Genomic DNA, 22,389 nt, shown 5'->3' on the forward strand with positions numbered 1-22,389 from the left:
CACACAAGGTGACTTGGCTGGCCTCCGCTCCTCAGTGATGCCCTCTGTCAGTTTCTTACCGCAGCCCTGCTTCCCACTTACCTGTTGCAAACCTCCCTGTGTGCCAGGTGGCCTGCTCATCGCTGACCACTCTGAAATAAACTCTTGCTGCTATTCAGGTTTCGTAAAATTGAAGAAACACTTTGAGAGGCTGAGGTGGTGGATCACAAGGTCAGGAGATCGAGACCACCCTGGCCAACATGATGAAACCCTGTTCTTACTAAAACTGCAAAAAAAAATTAGCTGGGCATGGTGGCTCAAACCTGTTGTCCCATGTACTCGGGAGGCTGAGGCAGGAGAATTGCTTGAACCCAGGAGGCAGAGATTGCAGTGAGCCAAGATTGGGCCACTGCACTAGAGCCTGGGTGACAGTGCAAGACTCCATCTCAAAAAAAAAATTAAAGAAACATGTGCCTATGATAAGCAGCTAGATCTCCAACAAACACCTTGCTCCTGTGATAACCAGCGAAGTCTCCAACAAACACCTGCCATTTGGAAAACACTGGTTTCTCTACTAGGTCTCACCGCTCATCAAAAACGACAAACTTCTATGCCTTGCTTCCTTTTCCTCTCTTACTATTCCTCTTCTTCCAAAACTTTCTGGAACCTCATACCAAATAAATTCCATCTACATTAGTGTGTGTGTGTGTGTGTGTGTGTGTGTGTGTGTAAAAGTGTTAAGAGCTTGGACTTTCAAGTCAGATTGATCTAGGATTGAATACAAGCTATATTACTCACTAACTCTGTGACCTTGGGCAAGTTATTTAATTTCTCTGAGCCCCAATTTCCCCATTTAAAAAGACAGGTAATGACATTGACTTCTTGAGTTTTTGGTGATGATTAAATGACAAAAGCACATAGATCAGTTAGCTTCGTGCCCAGCATACAATGTCTTCAAAGTCACTTCATATATGCCATGTGAGTGTGTATCAGCAGCCTCAAAGACTCTCATTGCACTTCAATATTAGATGCTCTGGAGGCTAATACCTATTTCTGAAGTGCTACCCCAGACCTACCAAAATGATGTTGTGATTGAGCCATAGCTTATGTTTTAAATTGGACCATGTCTGACATCTACTTGTTTTTACAAGAGAAAGTGATAGACAGCCAAAAACTTATTTTCATTTGTATGGATTCTCATAAACTTCCTGGCTTTACTACTGCAGGAGTCCCTTTCAGACCAATTAATCATTGCTATAGCACCAAATTCTGTAACTGTATATCATGGTAGGGATTAAAACACAGACACGTTAGCCTAGGCTGAAATCCCAAATCTGCCTATAACAGTCTGTGCAATCCTGAACAAGTTAAGCAGCCTCTCTCTGCCTCAGTTTCTTTTAATGTAATGAGATCATAGTAATAGTGCCTACTTTGACCTCTCTCTGCCTCAGTTTCTGTGATTGTAACAATATCATAGTAATAGTGCCTCCTTTGCAGTATTTTTGTGAGACCAAAATAATAAGAATATGTCTGCATGTTCACTGAGTATAAATAATTAATACTACAAACGTTTGCTAATTGGTGATTATGTGCCACCACTCTATTTAATGCTAAATAGTCAAAGATGACATAGACCCTGACCACAAAGAGCTTGCAGTAAAAACACCTGATCCATATGAACACACACACATAATCACATATTTTAGGCTATAAAAATGCCTAACATATTGAAATCTGAGATTACCAATCTAATCCCTTTGGCTTGTAATTGTTGTTTGCTTCCTTAGTAATAAGTGTGGATTGACGTCTGAATGTACCACTCAGACCAGCCTTCCGTAGGATGGATTCCCAGAATATGGACTATAACCACCTCCCATTACTTATTACTGAGGTCCCTGTATCAAATCACATTCATTATTAATCAAATCACTGTCTGAAGTCCAAAAGTTATCGAAGCTCAATAACTTCAATCAATTCTTAATTTTATGAATGGAGACATGGTGAAGGACCCTCAATTTGAGTAAACAAATAATAAAATTATGTATGACTTCAACTGAATTGCTTCAACAATTTCTAGTTTATAGAATATGATAGAAATGACATTCTGACCTAGATACAATTTCTGGAAACTGAATAACAACAAGTTCATGGACAAAGTCAGTGTTCCATCATTTATGAGATGGGAGAGGATTCTCTTTACAAAGCACCTCTTACCCCTCTTAGCCTTTGCAGGTAGTAGTGCCTTGCACTGTCTCTCCATAATCCTGACTTCAGTTAGCTAGCCTTGAGGTTTAGGTTGTTCTGGGCTACAAAGACAGGATCTCTTGAAGATCAAGAGCAACTGCTGCCTCTTAAGTCATTGCCTAGGAAGTAGCTGGTCCTTGACAGGCCAACCAAACCCCAGGCCACAGGAACTAGTGGCTTAACTTACCTAGTTCTTCCTTTGCATCTATGCTGCCCTCTGCTCCTTCTAATCTCAGGATCCCTTGGCTGTTCTCTGGAGTTTTCCCTGCTTCAGCAAATTGACAGAGGTGGATTCTGCCCTCCCAGTCACAGTGGTGCTGTCTCCTGACTCGAAGGCTGCTTCTGTCACCCCCTGGTGCTTCTCTCTCCTATGATTCTATTCTTTGTTATCAAGAAGTGTTATCACAGTGGCCAGGCTTTGTACTCTGTCCCAGGACAGTAATGTCACCCTTGGGTTCCACTCTCTGCTGCTGAGTTGAAAGGACTGTATAAGTGAATTCACATCAAGTAGTCAAAGACTGCTCAAGGCTCAATGGAAAACACTTCCCCAGAAGCATTTCTGTCCTTTCTAGGACAAGCCATGGGTTAGTAAGGGTGATAATTATTTGGATATAACTATTAGTCTTTATGGATCACCACTTTATATAAAGTACTCATTAGATTTATTTTTTATTGTCAAATGACCCTAAAATTAGGAATTTTTACCCCCATTTTAAAGATGAGGAAAACGAGTTTCAAAGGATTTTTCTGGTTTTGTGTGTGTGTGTGTGTGTGTGTGTGTGTGTGTGTGTGTTTTAACAGCACAGTGTCACACAAAGACCACGTTCTTGCTGCCTCCCTGGACGAGGGAGCTTTCTTTTTGCTCCTCAATCACAACATCAGTGGCTTCCAACTTGCCCCATGGGTAAGGCTTGACCCTATAAGCAAATATAATGAGCTGAGCACAGATATATTTTCACTCCTAAATAGAAATTTCTGATCTACGAAACCAGCTTGCAAAGGAGTTAGCAGCCTGGGTCGTCCCAAAATTCATACAATTTGTAAAGGGAAAGAATAAAAGCCAATTACAGTGCTAAATATAAAATGACCCACGAAGCTGCACCAAGGAAGTTGTCTTCCTCTGCCGTCTAGGGTGACCGTCAAATTGGCAAGCAGGTCATTCCCCAACAATGGAATCTTTTCAAGTTAATTGACTTGACAAAATAGCAACAAATTAACCACTCAGTTGTACATGTGGTTTTTAAATTTTTTTTGTTCCAACAAATGACCGAGGATATGCATTCCTCTGCCATACTGATTTAAATTAAACAGGTAGCAGGAATTAAAGTCCCCAAACACAAGTGACATCAACTTTCTACAACTAATTTCAGTGCTAATGAAAACTGTTTGAGTATATTTGTCTGCTTTATGCCATGCCATATTCTGGCAAATGATGCCTTTTTGTTTTGGAATAATGAATATAAAGTTCTCTGCTAAGAAAACATATTCCATCTCTGTGGACGTGTTCCAGGTAGCGTCTCCAAAGTAAACTATTCGCAAATAATTGTTTAAGGTACTTCATACTTAGTTGTGTACTGAGGTTAAATTTAAAATAAGTGACTTGGGAAGCTAAATTGAAAATCTCTTTAATTCTAAAAAATGAGTTAATACTTTATCTTTCTCCCAAACAGGTTTTTGTAACATGCTTATGATACATGATCAGGACACATTTATAAACAGACATCCATAAAATATCAATGCGGATATTGTGCTTTAGTTTGGTGTTAGCATTATGTACGTCTGCTTTTTAAAATTCAGGGGAGGAGAAGAATTCATGGACATCTGATCTACATTAGTCATGCTGTACATAATACCACATTTTAAGTGTGGTATCACATATAAAGACATACATCTTTCAGGAGATCTTCCCAGCTTAATTCTTTCCAGCTCTGACAATAATGTAATTTATTATTCTCAGATATTCTTTATCTGTTCATTAAGTGTGTTGCCTATCTCTTGTCCCATTAATATAACTAGTACTAAGCAATGGACATCACTGCTAAGAGTTACTGTTGTGTTCCATGGGTGCTATGTGGCTATATTTTGGCTATTACAGGGTAGGGCAGTTATGCATGCCATGAAATTTTTTTATGCATGCCATGAAATTTTTTTATGCCAACTAACAGTGCACCTGCTCTATTCAGTAATGCTCAAGTGCCTAAAGAATCTACCCATCTGAACTACAGGGTAGATTCAGAAAAAGAGTGTCTGAAAAGAATGTAAGCCATTTTTGAGGCTTCCTCTAGCTTCCTTGGAAAAGAGATGGGCCATGGCAGCAGGGGCAGGAGTGGGGAAAAGAAGGCTTCTTTTCACCTGTTCTGTCCCCAGCTCTGAAGTCTGATGATACCTACACTCCTGGTACTTGCCAGGAAACATGCTCTTAAGCTCAGGGCCACTTAGTATTAATCAAAACTTTACCAAGAGGAAAAACATTCAGCACACTTGGTTGTAGAGCAAGAATCTTTCATTTCTCTAAGTAGTATAAGATATGCCCCTGAATCAGGACCAGGTTAATGGCCGTAAAAACTGAGAAGATGACTGTGCTTTCTTCTGCTATACGCAAATTGAAATAAGCCATCCTTCAAAGTTACAGAAAACATAAATAAGTGCTGAAAATATAAACCTGCTTTTTCTTGATTTTTGATTGAATAATTTCACTAGAAATTACCTCCTTTTCTGGATCAACAGACACATAATTTGTTGGTGCCTTACACTCTCAATTAGTCTGCTCATGGGTTAACCTAGCATTCTCCAGGCATTCAACCAGACTGGCAGAGGAACAGGTACCCAGACTGAATTATATTCCCCAGCCCCCTAAACTACTACTCCTGCCAGTAGAGCTAATTTGTAAAAATTATTTCCTGGGAAAAGAATATCTATCTCTATCAAGGAATCATTTTAAAGAAAATTTTATCAGCACATGTATCACAAGAATGTTGTCCAGGACACTATCATAGAACCCATATATATTTTATGGACATGTATATTAAAGATTTTACAAATCATGTAACCACCCAGGTTTCTCTTTTCATCTTGGCTTGAATTCTTAGACCCAAATATGTGGCTACTCATGGCAAGCCAGCACATAGATGTGTGTGAGACAGATGTTCTCTGACTCTTCTACTTAATAATCCCATCCTTATTTTTTTCTATCCACTTGCTGACTTTTAAAAAATTATTTTAAACTTGTATTTATTGGTTTTTTTTTAGAGATAAGAGCTGATTCTGTCACAGAGGGTCTGAAGTGCAGTGCAATCATAGCTTACTGTAACCTCAAAGTCCTGGCCTCAAGCAATACTCCCATCTCAGCCTCCTGAGTAGCTGGGATTACACGGGTGAGCAGGCCCAGACACATGTTATCTTATATTTTTACATAACCTCATTAACACTCTATATGATAATTTCAGTTATTTATAAGTACACTTACCTCCAGAATAGTTACTTAACATAGCATATTCACATTTCCTTTCCTAGACAGGAATCTTGTGATACTAACTTAAGTGAAATGTGCTAAATTAATTTTGAAGTTTTTAAAAAACATAAATAATTTACTCTAAGTAGTGATACCAGGGTTTTTTAAAACTTGTTTCTGTTTCTGAATTTTCAAAATTTCTCTAGTATGTATTAGTTTTATAGTGTCTAAAAAATAACCCATTCACTATCTAATTCTGTACTAATTACAAAAACATGAAAATTTTAATTTAGAATTTGGAAAGTTAAATCATTATCACATCTAATTTTCAGTATATGTTTATCTGATATATTTAACATGTCATACTTCTCAGGGAATCAATATGAATAACCATATAATTTTTAAATTGGTCTTGAGATTCTACATTTTTATTTTTATATTAATAGACTAAAACTTATATGTCAAACTTCCCATTTTTATAAGCATGTTTTCAGTCCTAGATGCTGTTTTATGGATATTCTTTTAAAACCTTAACAAAAACCAATAGTCTCAGTGGGCCATGATGCTTTGAGTGCCACCCTGGGGAGCATCTTTGATTCTTAGAGAACTAGACGGACAAAATAACTGTCATCAGTCCCCACTGAGTCCCATGATCAGCCTGGGAGATGTCACAGCACTTAGTAAATAGAATAATGTAGAATACGAATCTTCAGAAATTCCAAAGGCTATGATTTAAACATATTTGAGACAAAAAACTCACATCTTATTATAAATTTCAGCCTTCTGTCTCCACCGTAGGAAATGTTTAAAATCTAGTTCACATAGTGAATGCTTTGGTTAGGGGTACAGCCCCATGAATTTACAGTCAGATGACTGACATTGGAAGGCTTTGGGTTCACCATCACCCTTAGCATTATGAATGCCAGATTAATGTCAGTAACAATTTCGGTTCTGAATTCCAACTGTGAATATGTCTTAAGAGAGGAGGCAATTAATCATCCTGAAAACAAGCTGAAGAAGCACAAAGAACACTAGGTAAAAGAAAGGAAACCAAGCTGCATGTCTTGTCCAAGTAATTTAAGCACTCAAAACCTGAACTTTCTTTTCTATACTATTAGGAGATTAAATTATATGACCTCTAAGGACCTTTCCATGGCTGTAGTTCAAAGCATTTCTGAATTGAAATAGTGTTTCCAACCTTTGCCAGGCCTTATCCAGTGGCCATCAAATGGTCATTAATTCTGGTTACCAGTCCTTGTGTTTGTACACAGAAAACTGACCTCACTCGTGTTCCCTTGGATTTAAAATTGCTGGTGATAAACTCCCCAGAAGTAATTATTCCTGCTGAACTGGTATTCAGCTCCAATCTATGGCAATTACATACTATTAGTCACAGCTTCCTTATCCCTTTACTCTTTAGGGTTTCGCTGAGAACGGTCATTCCAGAAAGCACATGCACATCAGAATAAATATATCTGGGCTTCTATTAAAGAGTATCTCTCCATTTTCCCTGGTAATTGTGGAGAAAGGAAGAGTTCTTGTTTTCTGTATCACTTATAAAATTGCCCACAACTCAGATTGGCAGCATTTCTGATAGAAAGAGAAATAAACGGGAAGAAAATCCTAGGGGACCTTGAGATTAATTTTATGTATTTTATTTTTAAATTACCTCTTATAAATATTTCTGTTCTTTAAGGTTTCAACTGTTATCCTATGGCTTGTCTTTCTGTTTTCATTTCAGTAGATAATTGCCTGCCACAGGATATTGTTCTTTTTAATAGAGAGAAATTTTTCATATCAGATTTTAAGTGTTTTCTGAAATTAACTCTTGGGTTCCCATATTGACACAGTCATTCTGTAGTGAAGGCCTATATGGAGAATTCTACAGAACTTTCCTCTTTCCTTTTTCATCAAATATGAAATCTGTATTTGATTTTTGATAATAGTGCACAGCTTTTTGGAAAAAAAGAAACTGCACACACAAAATTGAAACAAGGTCTTTAGTTGTAAAATGAACAAGTTATTTTCCTTCCATGTGACTAGCAACCCCGTAAAAAACATCAAACGAACACAGCTAAAGTAGCAAAGAATATGTGCTAAATAAATATCTGCTGATGAATGAATGAATGAACATACGAGTTATTTTCACTGACATCTTTTAAATGATAGTATAAAACACTCTCACCACGAGACTATAACAAGAGCTATTCAGTTGCTCAAAGAAATGAACAAATCTTTTAACTTTCATTCTCTTTACTAGAATTATTAGTATGTTGAATTTATAAATAAATGTATAAGCTTTCTGGATCTTTTCAGATTGGGTATCCAGAAGTTTAGAAAGTCTCCACAGGGGAAAGTACCAAAGAGTATTTCAGCTAGCAGAAAGAAGTAATTCTACAGCAGAAATAGATCTTAGAGATCATTTTAGTCCAGGGAACAAATTTAGTCCAAGGGCAAATCAATACACGTGGTACATCACATCAACAGAACAAAGGACAAAAACCATATGACCATCTCAATAGACACAGAAAAGGCTTTTGATAAAATTCAACATACCTTCATGGTAAAAATTCTCAACAAATTAGTCATAGAAGGAAAATACCTCAACATAATAAAGGCCATATGTGACAAACCACACCTAACATTATATTGGAAGAGAAAAAGCTGAAAGCCTTTCCTCTAAGAACTGGCATAAGACATGGAGGTTACTTTCACCACTTCTATTGGACACAGTACTGGAAGTTCTAGCCAGAGCAATTGGGCAACAGGAAGAAATAAATGGCATCCAAATTGGACAAGGAGAAGTCAAATAATCCCTCTTTGCAGACAACACAATCTTATATGCAGAAACACCAAAAGACTCCACCAAAAATGTTTAGGACTGATAAAAGAATTTAGTAAAGTCGCAGGATACATAATTAATATACAAAAATCAGTAGCATTTCATATATATATATATATATGTATATATATATATGTGTATATATATATATGTATGCACACACAATTGCATTTTAGGTTCTGGGGTACATGTGAAGAACCTGCAGGATTCTTGCATAGGTACATACAAAGAACCTGCAGGATTCTTGCATAGGTACATACATGGTAATGTGGTTTGCTGCCTTCATCATCATCATCTATATCTGGCATTTCTCCCCATGTTAGCCCTCCTCAACTCCCTACCACCCACTGTCCCTCCCATAGTCCCCCTAACAGACCTCAGTGTGTGATGCTCCCATACACGGGTTCTCATTGTTCAACACCCACCAATGAGTGAGAACATGTGGTGTTTGATTTTCTGTTCTTGTGTTGGTTTGCTGAGAATGATGGTTTCGAGGTTCATCCATGTCCCTATAAAGGACACAAACTCATCGTTTTTTATGGCTGCATAGTATTCCATGGTGTGTACGTGCCACATTTTCCCTGTCCCATCTATCATCAATGGGCATGTGGGTTGGTTCCAAGTCTTTGCTATTGTAAACAGTGCTGCAATGAACATATGTGTACATGTGTCCTTATAATAAAACTATTTATAATCCTTTGGACAGACACCAGTAATGGGATTGCAATTGCTACGTCCCTGAGGAACTGCCACACTTTCTTCCATAATGTTTGAACTAATTTACACTCCCAACAGTGTAAAAGTGTTCCTATTTCTCCACATCCTCTCCAGCATCTGTTGTCTCCCGATTTCTTAATGATCACCATTCTAACTGGGGTGAGATGGTATCTCAATGTGGTTTTGATTTGCATTTCTCTAATGACCAGTGATGATGAGCATTTTTTCATATGTTTGTTGGCCTTATATATGTCTTCTTTTGAAAAGCATCTGTTCACATCCTTTGCCCACTTTTGAAAGGGTTTGTTTTATTCTTGTATTATCTGTTTTAAGTTCTTTGTAGATTTTGGATATAAGTCCTTTGTTAGATGGGTAGATTGCAGAAATTTTTTCCCATTCTGTTGGTTGCCCATTCAATCATAATTTGTTCTTTTGCTGTGAGGAAGCTCTGGAGTTTAATTAGATCCCATTGTCTATGTGGCTTTTGTTATCAATGCTTTTGGTGTTTTAGTCACGAAGTCCTTGCCTATGCCTATGTCCTGAATGGTCTTGCCTAGGTTTTCTTCTAACGTTTTTATGATGTTAGGTCTTATGTTTAAGTCTTTAATCCATCTGGAGTTAATTTTAGTGTAAGGTGTCAGCAAGGTGTCCAGTTTCTGCTTTCTGCACATGGCTAGCCAGTTTTCCCAATACTATTTATTAAACCGGGAATCCTTTCCACATTGCTTGTTTTTGTCAGGTTTGTCAAAGATCAGATGGCTGTAGATGTGTGGCATTGCCTCTGAGGCCTCTGTTCTGTTCCATTGGTCTATATCTCTGTTTTGGTACCAGTACTATGCTATTTTGATTACTGCAGCCTTGCAGCATAGTTTGAAGTCAGGTAGCATGATGCCTCCAGCTTTGTTCTTTTTGCTTAGAGTTGTCTTGGTTATGAGGGCGCTCTTTTCATTCTATATGAAGTTTAAGGTGTTTTTTTCCAGTTCTGTGAAGAAGGTCATTGGTAGCTTGATGGGGATAGCATTGAATCTCTAAATTACTTTGGGCAGTATGGCCATTTTCACAATATTGATTCATCCTGACCATGAGCATGGAATGTGTTTCTCCATAGGTTTGTGTCCTCTGTTAGTTCATTGAGCAGTGGTTTGTAGTTCTCCTTGAAGAGGTCCTTTACATCCTTTGTTAGTTGTATTCCTAGGCTTTTTATTCTCTTTGTAGCAATTGTGAATGGCAGTTTGTTCTTGATTTAGTTCTCTTTAAGTCTGTGATTGGTGATAGGAATGCTTGTGATTTTTGCACATTCATTTTGTATCTTGAGACTTTGCTCAAATTGCTTATCATTTTAAAGAGATTTTGGGCTGAGATGATGGGGTCTTCTAAATACACAATCATGTTGCCTGCAAATGGAGACAATTTGACTTCCTCCTTTCCTATTTGAATACACTTTATTTCTTTTTCTTGCCTGATTGCTCTGGCTAGAACTTCCAATACTATATTGAATAGGAGTGATGAGAGAGGGCATCCTTGTCTAGTGCCAGATTTCAAAGGGAATGCTTCCAGTTTTTGCCCATTCAGTATGAAATTGGCTGTTGGTTTGTCGTAAATAGCTTTTATTGTTTTGAGATACGTTCCATCGATACTTAGTTTATTGAGAGATTTTAGCATAAAGAGCTGTTGAATTTTGTCAAAGGCCTTCTCTGCATCTATTGAGATAATCACATGGTTTTTGTCTTTGGTTCTGTTTATGTGGTGAATTACGTTTATAGACTTGCTTATGTTGAACCAGCCTTGCATTCCCGGGATGAAGCCTACTTGATCATGATGGATAAGCTTTTTGATGTGCTGTTGCAATTGGTTTGACAGTATTTTATTGAAGATTTTTGCATCTATGTTCATCATGGATATTGGCCTGAAGTTTTCTTGTCTTGTTGGGTCTCTGCCGGGTTTTGGTATCAGGATGATGTTGGTCTCATAAAATGATTTGGGGAAGATTCCCTCTTTGTGGATTGTTTGGAATAGTTTCAGAAGGAATGGTACCAACTCCTCTTTGTATGTCTGGTATAATTGAACTCATCTGAACCTGGGCTTTGTTTGGTTGGTAGGCTATTAATTGCTGCCTCAACTTTAGCCCTGGTTATTGGTCTCTTCTGGGTTTCGACTTCTCCCTGGCTTAGGCTTCAGAGGGTGTAAGTGTCCAGGAATTTATCCATTTCTTCTAGGTTTACTGGTTTATGTGCAAAATCAGTAGCATTTCTATATATACCACAATTTTCTGTCCACAGGCCAAATGTAATTCAGGTACACCTTTGTGTTTTACAGGTATGACTCAAAAGCTTCTAGCCACAGGGCCTGTACTTCGGTTCTCTGTGGACATCAGTATTTCCTGATGTGTTACACAACCTGATTTTACCTATCTTTCTTGCCTAGCTCTGTTATCACTGTATTTGTGACTTCTGATTTAGGACAGCATTCCTAAGGCTGCAACAACTGAGGCTCAAAGCAGAGCACTGAGGTAGAGCAGGGATTACAGCTAAGCCTTGTGACTGAACTCTACTCTCAGGACATTTCCAATAAGCAAAGATTACTTTTTAAACAACTATAAAGAAAGAACTGAAACTTTAGAATTGCCCTTTCTTTTAGTCCACATTACAAATGCATATAAAATTCAGAAAAATACAGTTCATTTAATTGCAAAGGAAATTAGACCCGCTGGCTGCGACCAGCCACCAAGGGCACTTGTAGCCACTTAGCTGTCACAAGTGTTGAGTACTCAAAAAGCACAGCCAGCAACGCCTCAGGGCAATGTCTCAATGGGGTTGATTCTTCCCTCTAGGAACATTTAGCAATATCAGAAGACATTTTCAGTTGTCACAACTGGAGGGCGAATGCCACTAGCATCTAGTGGGTAGAATCTGGAGATGCTGCTGAACATCTTATAATGCCCAAGACAGCTCTCCACAACAAGGAATTACCTGGCCCAGAATATCAATAGTGCAAGATTGAGAAACCCTGCTCTAGACAAGAAAGATACAAATAAAGTCATGTATCAGAGTTCAACGACAAGATACAGGGCTACATGAAGACTTATTGAGGCCCATTTATTAAATTCTACTGCTTTCTATACCCCTCCAAACAAGAGTTTTGGTGTTCAGCAAGGACACCAAATAAGTGGTGTCCCAATAAATGGGCCTCAAGATGTCTTAATATGGCATTGTCCTTTGAACTCTGATGCATGACTGTCTACTATTGTATACTTACCATGTGTGTAAAATAAAATTAATGGAAGAGAACTCATACCTTGAGGACAGTCGAGCAAGGGGATAGGAGAAAAGGCATGTATTCTGGAGTGACACTTCTTAGGTTTAAATTCTGGCTCTATCAATTACTAGGTTTGGCAAATTACTTAACATTTCTCATTTCAAACATTTTCCTATTTTTCATCTGTAAAATGAGGGTAATAATAGTAACTTCCTTAAAGGAGGAAATATACATACTGTATGCAGAGTATCTGGCACATAGAACATTTAGTAAACATTAGCTACTGTCACTGTTTAATTTCACTTCCCCAAGTCTCTCCAGGAAGACATAAGTGGTACGTGAGTTTTATATATGAGCTAACTGAGACTCAGATATCCTCTTGAGGCTTTGGCAGCAGTGGCAACTTAGGACTGAAATGGGGAGAGAGATCCAAGATGGCCAACCACTAGCAGTTCAGGCTTGTAGCTCCCAGTGAAAGCACAGAGAACAGGACGACGCCACACTTTCAGATGAATTCTTGTTGCTCAAGGACCAGGAGATTCCCAGAGGAGGAGCACCACGGATCCCCAGTGTGACTCTTGCAGCCGGCACTGCAGTTTTGCTGGTGCCCCGAAGCAGTGGTTCTTGGTGGAGAGTAAATGGGACTCGTTCCCCTTTTGGCTGACATTTGGAGCTGACTGAAGAAGGGATTCAGGAGGGAAGCCAGATGGGAGACTCCCAGACAGAAAAGCACCAAGAATCTTGATGCTGCTGTTTTAGCCGGTGCAGTGGGTTGCTCACATTTCAGACCTGGGAATTGACAAGTTGGACGTCCACTAAGAGACCTAATTTGAAAGTTGGTAATTACAAAGACGAAGGTGGACAAATTTACAATGATGGGAAGAAACCAGCGTAAAAAGGCTGAGAATACTCAAAATCAGAATGCCTCTCCCTCTATAGAGGATCACAGTTCCTCATCAATAGGGGAACAAGGCCTGATGAAGAACGAGTGCATTCCATTAACAGAATCAGGCTTCAGAATGTGGATAATAAGAAACTTCTGTGAGTTAAAAGAACATGTTCTAGCCCAATGTAAAGTAACTGAGAACTATGAAAAAAGATTTGACGAAATCCTAACGAGAATAGACAATTTAGAGAGGAATATAAGTGAATTAATGGAACTGAAGAATACTATACGAGAACTCCGAGAAGTATGCACAGGTTTTAACACTCTAATTGATAAAGCAGAAGAAGGGATATCAGAGGTCAAAGACCAACTTAATGAAATGAAACAAGAAGATAAGATTAGAGAAGAAAAAGTAAAAAGGAATGAGCAAAGTCTCTAAGAAATATGGGACTATGTGAAAAGACTTAATTTACGTTTGATAGGTGTACCTGAATGTCATGAAGAGAATGAATCCAAGCTGGAAAATATTCTTCAGGATATTATTCAGGAAAACTTTTCTAACCTAGTAAGGTGGGGCAATACTCATCTCCAGGAAATCCAGAGAACACCACAAAGATATTCCTCAAGTAGAGCAACCCCAAGACTCATAATTGTTAGATTCACCAAGGTTGAAATAAAGGAGAACATTCTAAGGGCAGCTAGAGAGAAAGGTCAGGTTACTTATAAAGGGAAGCTTATCAGACTTACAGCAGATCTCTCAGCAGAAACCCTACAAGCTAGAAGAGAGTGGGGGTTAATATTCAATATCTTCAAAGAAAAGAATTTTCAACCCAGAATCTCATATCCAGCCAAACTAAGCTTCATAAACTAAGGAAAAATAAAATTTTTCATGAACAAACAAGCACTCAGAGATATCATCACCACCAGGTCAGCTTTACAAGAGCTTCTGAAAGAAGCATTACACACAGAAAGGAACAACCAGTATCAGTCAACCCAAAAACTTACCAAAAGATAAAGAGTATCTCCATAATGAAGTATTTATATCAACTAATGGGCAAAATAACCAGCCAGCATTAAATGACAATATTAAACTCACAAATATCAATATTAATCATAAATTTAAATGGATTAAATGCCCCAATCAAAGACACAGACACGCAAACTGAATAAAAAGTCAAAACACATCGGCACTCTGTATCCAGATCCATCTCATAAGCAAGGACACAAAAAGACTCAAAACAAAAGGCTGGAGGAAGACTCACCAATCAAATGGAGAGGAAAGAAAAACAAAACAAACAAACTACAAAAAAAAAAAAAAACAGGAGTTGTAACTTTCATCTCTGACAAAATAGACTACAATAGTAACCAAGACTAAAAAAAACAAAGAAGGACATTACATAATGATAAAAAGATCAATGCAACAACAGGAGTCAATGATCATAAATATGTATGTACCCAATATAGGGGCACCAAGATATATAAGACAAGTTTTCAATGACTTATAAAGAGACTTGGACTCCCAAACTAATAGCAGGAGACTTTGACATCACATTGTTAATATTCGACAGATCAACGAGATAGAAAATTAACAGAGACATTTATTATTTTAACTCAGACCTCGAAAAAGTAAACTCAGTGAATATTCATAGAATTCTTCACCCCAGGTCCACAGAACATACCTTTTTTTTACTATCACATTACACCTATTTTGAAAGAGACCACATAAATGGAAGCAAATCACTCTTCAGCACTTGCACAGCATTTCACATAAACAAAATATTGGTTGGCCGTTTTTGTTATTTTCTTTCCTTATTCCTTCCTGTCTCCGCTGTTAAGCACAATCATCAGCATAAAAGAGGTTTTTAATACCTATTTCTAGATTGCATTCCAGCCTGGGCAATAGAGCAAGACTCCTGTTCTCTCTCCCCTTTTTCTCTTTCTCTTTCTTTCTTTAAAAATAAAATAAAATAAATAAAATAGAAAAAAAGAAAAAAAAAGAGTGAAATGAGGTACAGTAAGGAGTAGGCATAACTCCACCTCCTCCCTCCCCACCATGCTACCATGGTTCTCTCTCTTCTCTCTTTTGCACACACAAGCATCTCAGAAGTAGAGTCTTTGATTACAACATAAAAATTCTTTTTAGAACATGCTGCTCATAGCTTGTATTTTCACTTTTTAGCTTTCTATCTTAACAACAACAACCTATAGCATTGAAACTGTTTCAGAATAAAACTTTTAGTTATAAATATTTAAAATTTATTATTTGTATCTCTTAGTTCATGCACTACAATGTTTTATGTTATATCAAATTTTAAATGATAGTCCCATCCCATAAATAAATAATTATAAATGGAAAAATCATTGACTTCACTGCGAAGAAACCTGGTAGAGATTCCCTTAACCAGGTGATCAAAGTTAACCTCTTGCTTCCTAATGTCATGCACTGAGGACATGTTCTGCCTTAAATTATATTCCTGCCAAACAAATCATAACAGGAAAACATCATGCAAACTGAAATCAAAGGACATTTTACACAATGAATCAGGAAGGAGAACAGCTATAAAGAACTTCATTGTAACTATGGATGAAGTTTAAATATCAACTTGCATTACTTTATGGCATTATCTCAGTGTTAATGCTTTTATGTCAGTCTTTTTACTGCAGTTATATAAGAGAATGTAGTCATTCTTGGGGCACAAAATATTTAGTATTAAAAGTGGTGGCATGCTGATAAACTAACTCCAGAAAACAAATCAATAAACAAAAGCCTTGGTTTGTAGTATTTGTGTATTAGTCTGTTGTCAGGCTGCTGATAAAGACATACCCGACACTGGAAGAAAAAGAGATTTAATCGACTTACAGTTCCATGTGACTGGGGATGCCTCACAATCACGGTGAAAGACCAAGAAAGGCACATCTAACATGGCGGTAGACAAGAGAAGAGAGCTTGTGCAGGAAAACTTGTGTTTTCTTAAATCATCAGATCTCATGAGACTTATTCAGTATCAAGAGAACAGCATGGGAAAGACCCACCCCCATAATTCAATTATCTCCCACCAGGTACCTCTCACAAAATCTGGGAATTATAAAGGCTACAAGATGAGATTTGACTGGGGATGCAGAGCCAAACCATTATCAGTTTGCTTATTTCTGTTGTATAAATTCTCCCACCATGGGTGATTTCAAGCTACTCATGAAAAAAAAATCACTAAATGCTGAAATAGGAAAAAATATATTTTATATATATGTATTTATGTATATATATGTACATATAAATCTGCAAGTATAGAAAATGAGAAAGAGATAAAGCAAATACAGTAATTATTTATTTTTTATTTATTTATTTTTACATTTTTTTTTATTGCATTTTAGGTTTTAGGGTACATGTGCAGAACATGCAAGATAGTTGCATAGGTACACACATGGCAGTGTGATTTGCTGCCTTCCTCCCCTTCACCTACATCTGGCATTTCTCCCCATGCTATCCCTCCCCAGCTCCCCATCACTGTCCCTCCCCTATTCCCCCAAATAGACCCCAGTGTGTAGTGCTCCCCTCCCTGTGTCCATGTGTTCTCATTGTTCATCACCCACCTATGAGTGAGAACATGCAGTATTTCATTTTCTGTTTTTGTGTCCATTTGCTGAGAATGATGTTCTCCAGATTCACCCATGTCCCTACAAAGGATACGAACTCACAGTTTTTGATGGCTGCATAATATTCCATGGTGTATATGTGCCACATTTTCCCAGTCCAGTCTAACATCGATGAGCATTTGGGTTGGTTCCAGGTCTTTGCTATTGTAAACAGCGCTGAAATGAACATTTGTGTGCATGTGTCCTTATAGTAGAATGATTTATAGTCCTTTGGATATATACCCAGTAATGGGATTGCTGGGTCAAATGGAATATCTATTTCTAGGTCCTAAAGGAAATGCCACACTGTCTTCCACAATGGTTGAACTAATTTACACTCCCACCAGCAGTGTAAAAGTGTTCCTATTTCTCCACATCCTCTCCAGCATCTGTTGTCTCCAGATTTTTTAATGATCGCCATTCTAACTGGCATGTGATGGTATCTCAATGTAGTTTTGATTTGCATTTCTCTAATAACCAGTGATGATGAGCATTTTTTCATATGTTTGTTGGCCTCATGTATGTCTTCTTTTGTAAAGTGTCTGTTCATACCCTTTGCCCATTTTTGAATGGGCTTGTTTGTTGTTTTCTTGTAAATCTGTTTGAGTTCTTTGTAAATTCCGGATATCAGCCCTTTGTCAGATGGGTAAACTGCAAAAATTTTTTCCCATTCTGTTGGTTGCCGATTCACTCTAGTGACCGTTTCTTTTGCCATGTAGAAGCTGTGGAGTTTGATTAGGTCCCATTAGTCTATTTTGACTTTTGTTGCCAATGATTTTGGTGTTTTGGTCATGAAGTCCTTGCCTACTCCTATGTCCTGGATGGTTTTGCCTAGATTTTCTTCTAGGGTTTTACGGTGCCAGGTCTTATGTTTAAGTCTTTAATTCAGCTGGAGTTAATTTTAGTGTAAGGTGTCAGGAAGGGGTCCAGTTTCTGCATTCTGCACATGGCTAGCCAGTTTTCCCAACACCATTTATTAAACAGGGAATCCTTTCCCCATTGCTTGTTTTTGTCAGGTTTATCAAAGATTGTATGGTAGTAAATATGTTGTGTTGCCTCCGATGCCTCTGTTCTGTTCCATTGGTCTATATCTCTGTTTTGGTACCAGTACTATGCTCTTTTCATTACTGTAGCCTTGTAGTATAGTTTGAGATCCAGTAGTGTGATGCCTCCTGCTGTGTTCTTTTTGCTTAGAATTGACTTGGCTATGTGGGCTCTCTTTTGGTTCCATATGAAGTTCATGGTGGTTTTTTCCAGTTGTGTGAAGAAGGTCATTGGTAGCTTGATGGGGATAGTGTTAAGTCTATAAATTACTTTGGGCAGTATGGCCATTTTCACGATATTGATTCTTCCTAATCATGAACATGGAATGTTTCTCCATCTGTTTGTGTCCTCTCATTTCGTTGAGCAGTGGTTTGTAGTTCTGCTTGAAGAGATCCTTTACGTTCCGTGTTAGTTGTATTCCTAGGTATTTTATTCTCTTTGTAGCAATTGTGAATGGCAGTTCGTTCTTGATTTGGCTCTCTTTCAGTCTGTTATTGGTGTACAGGAATGCCTACGATTTTTGCACATTGATTTTGTATGCTGAGACTTTGCTGAAGTTGCTTATCAGTTTCAGGAGATTTTGGGCTGAGACGATGGGGTCTTCTAGATATATTATCATGTCATCTGCAAATAGAGACAATTTGGCTTCCTCCTTTCCTATTTGAATACCCTTTATTTTCTTCTCTTGCCTGATTGCTCTGGCTAGAACTTCCAGTACAATATTGAATAAAAGTGGTGAGAGACAAGGGTCTAGTGCCAGATTTCAAAGGGAATGCTTCCAGTTTTTGCCCATTCAGTATGATATTGGCTGTTGGTTTGTCATAAATAGCATTTATTATTTTGAGATACGTTCCGTCAATCCCGAGTTTATCAAGGGTTTTTAGCATAAAGGGCTGTTGAATTTTGTCAAAGGCCTTCTCTGTGTCAATTGAGATAATCATGTGGTGTTTGTCTTTGTTCTGTTTATGTGGTGAATTATGTTTATAGACTTGCATATGTTGAACCAATCTTGCATCCCTGGGAGAATCCTACTTGATCATGGTGGATAAGCTTTTTGATGTACTGTTGCAATCGGCTTGCCAGTATTTTATTGAAGATTTTTGCGTCTATGTTCATCATAGATATTGGCCTGAAATTTTCTTTTCTTGTTAAGTCTCTGCTGAGTTTTGGTATCAGGATGATGTTGGTCTCATAAAATGATTTGGGAAGGATTCCCTCTTTTTGGATTATTTGAAATAGTTTCAGAAGGAATGGTAACAATTCCTCTTTGTGTGTCTGGTAGAATTCGGCTGTGAACCCATCTGGACCTGGGCTTTTTGTGTGTGGTAGGCTCTTAATTGCTGCCTCAACTTCAGACCTTGTTATTGGTCTATTCATAGTTTTGGCTTCCTCCTGGTTTAGGCTTGGGAGGACACAAGTGTCCAGGAATTTATCCATTTCTTCCAGGTTTACTAGTTTATGTGCATAGAGTTGTTTGTAATATTCTCTGATGATGGTTTGTATTTCTGTGGAATCTGTGGTGATTTCCCCTTTATCATTTTTTATTGCATCTATTTGGATATTCTCTTTTCTTTTTTATCAGTCTGGCTAGTGGTCTGTCTATCTTGTTGATCTTTTCAAAACACCAGCTCTTGGATTTACTGATTTTTTGAAGGGTTTTTCGTGTCTCTGTCTCCTTCAGTTCTGCTCTGATCTTCATTATTTCTTGTCTTCCTCTAGGTTTTGAGTTTTTTTGATCTTGCTCCTCTAGCTCTTTCAATTTTGACATTAGGGTGTCAATTTTTGATCTCTTGACTCTTCTCATGTGGGCACTTATTGCTATATATTTTCCTCTAGAGACTGCTTTAAATGTGTCCCAGAGATTCTGGTATGTTGTGTCTTCGTTCTCGTTGGCTTCGAAGAACTTCTTTATTTCTGCCTTCATTTCATTGTTTATCCAGTCAACATTCAAGAACCAGTTGTTCAGTTTCCATGAAGCTGTGCGGTTCTGAGTTAGTTTCTGAATTCTGAGTTCTAACTTGATTGCACTATGGTCTGAGAGAATGTTTGTTTTGATTTCAGTTGTTTTGCACTTGCTGAGGAGTGATTTACTTCCAATTATGTGGTCAATTTTAGAGTAGGTGTGATGTGGTGCTGAGAAGAATGTATATTCTGTGGATTTGTGGTGGAGAGTTCTGTAAATGTCTATCGGGTTTGCTTGTTCCACATGTGAGTTCAAGTCCTAGATATCCTTGTTAATTTTCTGTCTGGTTGATCTGTCTAATATTGACAGTGGAGTGTTAAAGTCTCCCACTATTATTGTGTGGAAGTCTAAGTCTCTTTGTAAGTCATTAAAAACTTGCCTTATATATCTGGGTGCTCCTGTATTGGGTCCATATATAATTTAAAAATATAAAGGGATAAATGAAAATTCATTGTATTGTTTTAAATTTTTTTAATTTAAAATATTATCAAAATATTAAAATTTAAAACCATTTACATGGTTACAAAAAAATTATTTCTCCAGACCATTGGAATGTTTTACAGTGTTTTTTAGGGGAGCATTATAACTGATTATAACCAGTGTGAAGGACATTCACATGCAAAGCTTCAGGGACGTTGAGTAAATCACTCAAGGTCAATGCATTTCTTCTTATGCAGGGGGTTAAATGTTAAAATCAATGAATATTTTGTATAGTTAAAAACATTCTTTGGAGCCCTAAACTCTCTATTAAGACAGTATGGTACTGCCCTTCAGTTAATTCAACCCAGGCCGTCATTCTACCAGCCTGGAGCTGTTTGCTATTATTTCTTTACTAGAACCCCAGATTAAGTAATTTAGGGATCACATTTCAATTTAAAAAAAATACTTCTTGACCATTTAAACACTGGGACCACACTCAGCACTGAGATATTCAGTTTGAGAGAGATGGCTGTGCACACATTCTACTAAAGGAATAACAGAATAATCGCTTACACACCTCTGGGAACACTATTTAAATTTTCTTTCTTTCTTTCTCTATGCAATTGTAAGTTTCACTGTTGGAATTTAAACTCCTTTAACAATAGGCCAATTCCTTTCCATTACTTCACATGTGTCTCCAGCAGACACCAGAGCTAATGACCATTTTGGGGGACCCTACATTTTTCTTTCCTACTTGGAGGAGAGAGAACGATAATGGGGAAAGGCTAGAAAAGACAGATATGTATCCATTTTGTGGGAGCTAAAAGCTAAGAAAATTTGAGAGGCTGGCAATGAATAATACCAAATGGAATTATAAAAGTCAGGGCAATGAAGATTAGAAGAGATCATAGGATTGAACAACTAGGCAATATTTTCAGCCTCTCACAAAATAAATTTGACTAGAACTAATAGCCAGATTTAAGTGATAAGAGGATGATGAGAAAGATATGGTGTCAGCTATTGTTTAAAAATAGTAGCAAGCAAAAGAAATAGGAAGTGACTAAAGATTAAAGGGGTAACAGTCTGTTTCTTTTCCTAATTTTTTTTTTTTTGGCACCTTCAGCTCACCAAATGCATCCCAAAAATCTCTGTGATTGTCTACTTCTCTTCACCTGGGTAGCACTACTCCTAAAATAGTCTTTAAGTTGTTTTTGGTTTATTTGTGATATGAAGCTATGCCTATTTGACATGTGACTTTAGGAAGAAGCACGATTTGGAAGAAATCAAGTAGTGCATACAACAATTCTGTATTCAGAGAATTGGAGACTACAATTGTATCCCTAGCAGACTACTTTAGTTGCTAAAGGAACAAGGACAGAGCTGCCACTGCTAAGTTGGCCTATCAGATACCATCAAAATTCTACTTTTCCCTCCACTCAGTAGAATTTACTGTCATTGACACATGGTTCTTCTGCTTATTTTCATGGACTGGCTTTTCCACTTCAGGCACCAAGAGTGGTTCATGAAGTATGCGGGTATTTGCACAGGCAGCACCAGCCTGCAGCCTTCCATAACATCCTTCTGTGAACCAACAAGTAACTTGATTACAGCTTCATAAAAGCCACCCCTATTCCCAACCCCTTATTTGTACAATTATGATTGTTTCATTACTAAATTAATTGTTAGTGCACTTACATTTCAGAAGTACTGTCAAGAGAAAGTACTTTATTATCCTGATTTTGAAACACTCAAACTAACAAACAAAAAACAGCAATACATTTGTAGATAAGGATTACAATAATATTCTAGAATATATCCATTTCTGTCTAGGTAACTAAAACACAAAGCTAATGTTCATAAGCAACAAGGGTTACTTTTAGGAAAATCCTATATCCCTCTAAAACTAGATTGAAGACCTATACCCTACCCATTTGACAACCACCATGCTCATGAAT

At 37.6% G+C, this 22,389-nt stretch overlaps 1 protein-coding gene across 7 annotated transcripts in view; it reads right to left on the minus strand.

Annotated features, from left to right (window-relative positions):
- LOC118146324 (uncharacterized) overlaps nt 1–22,389 on the minus strand; it is a 531,773-nt gene that overhangs the window by 343,278 nt on the left and 166,106 nt on the right. The window lies entirely within an intron of this gene.

This window comes from Callithrix jacchus, chromosome 12, assembly GCF_049354715.1.
Source record: "Callithrix jacchus isolate 240 chromosome 12, calJac240_pri, whole genome shotgun sequence".
NCBI lineage: Eukaryota > Metazoa > Chordata > Mammalia > Primates > Cebidae > Callithrix > Callithrix jacchus.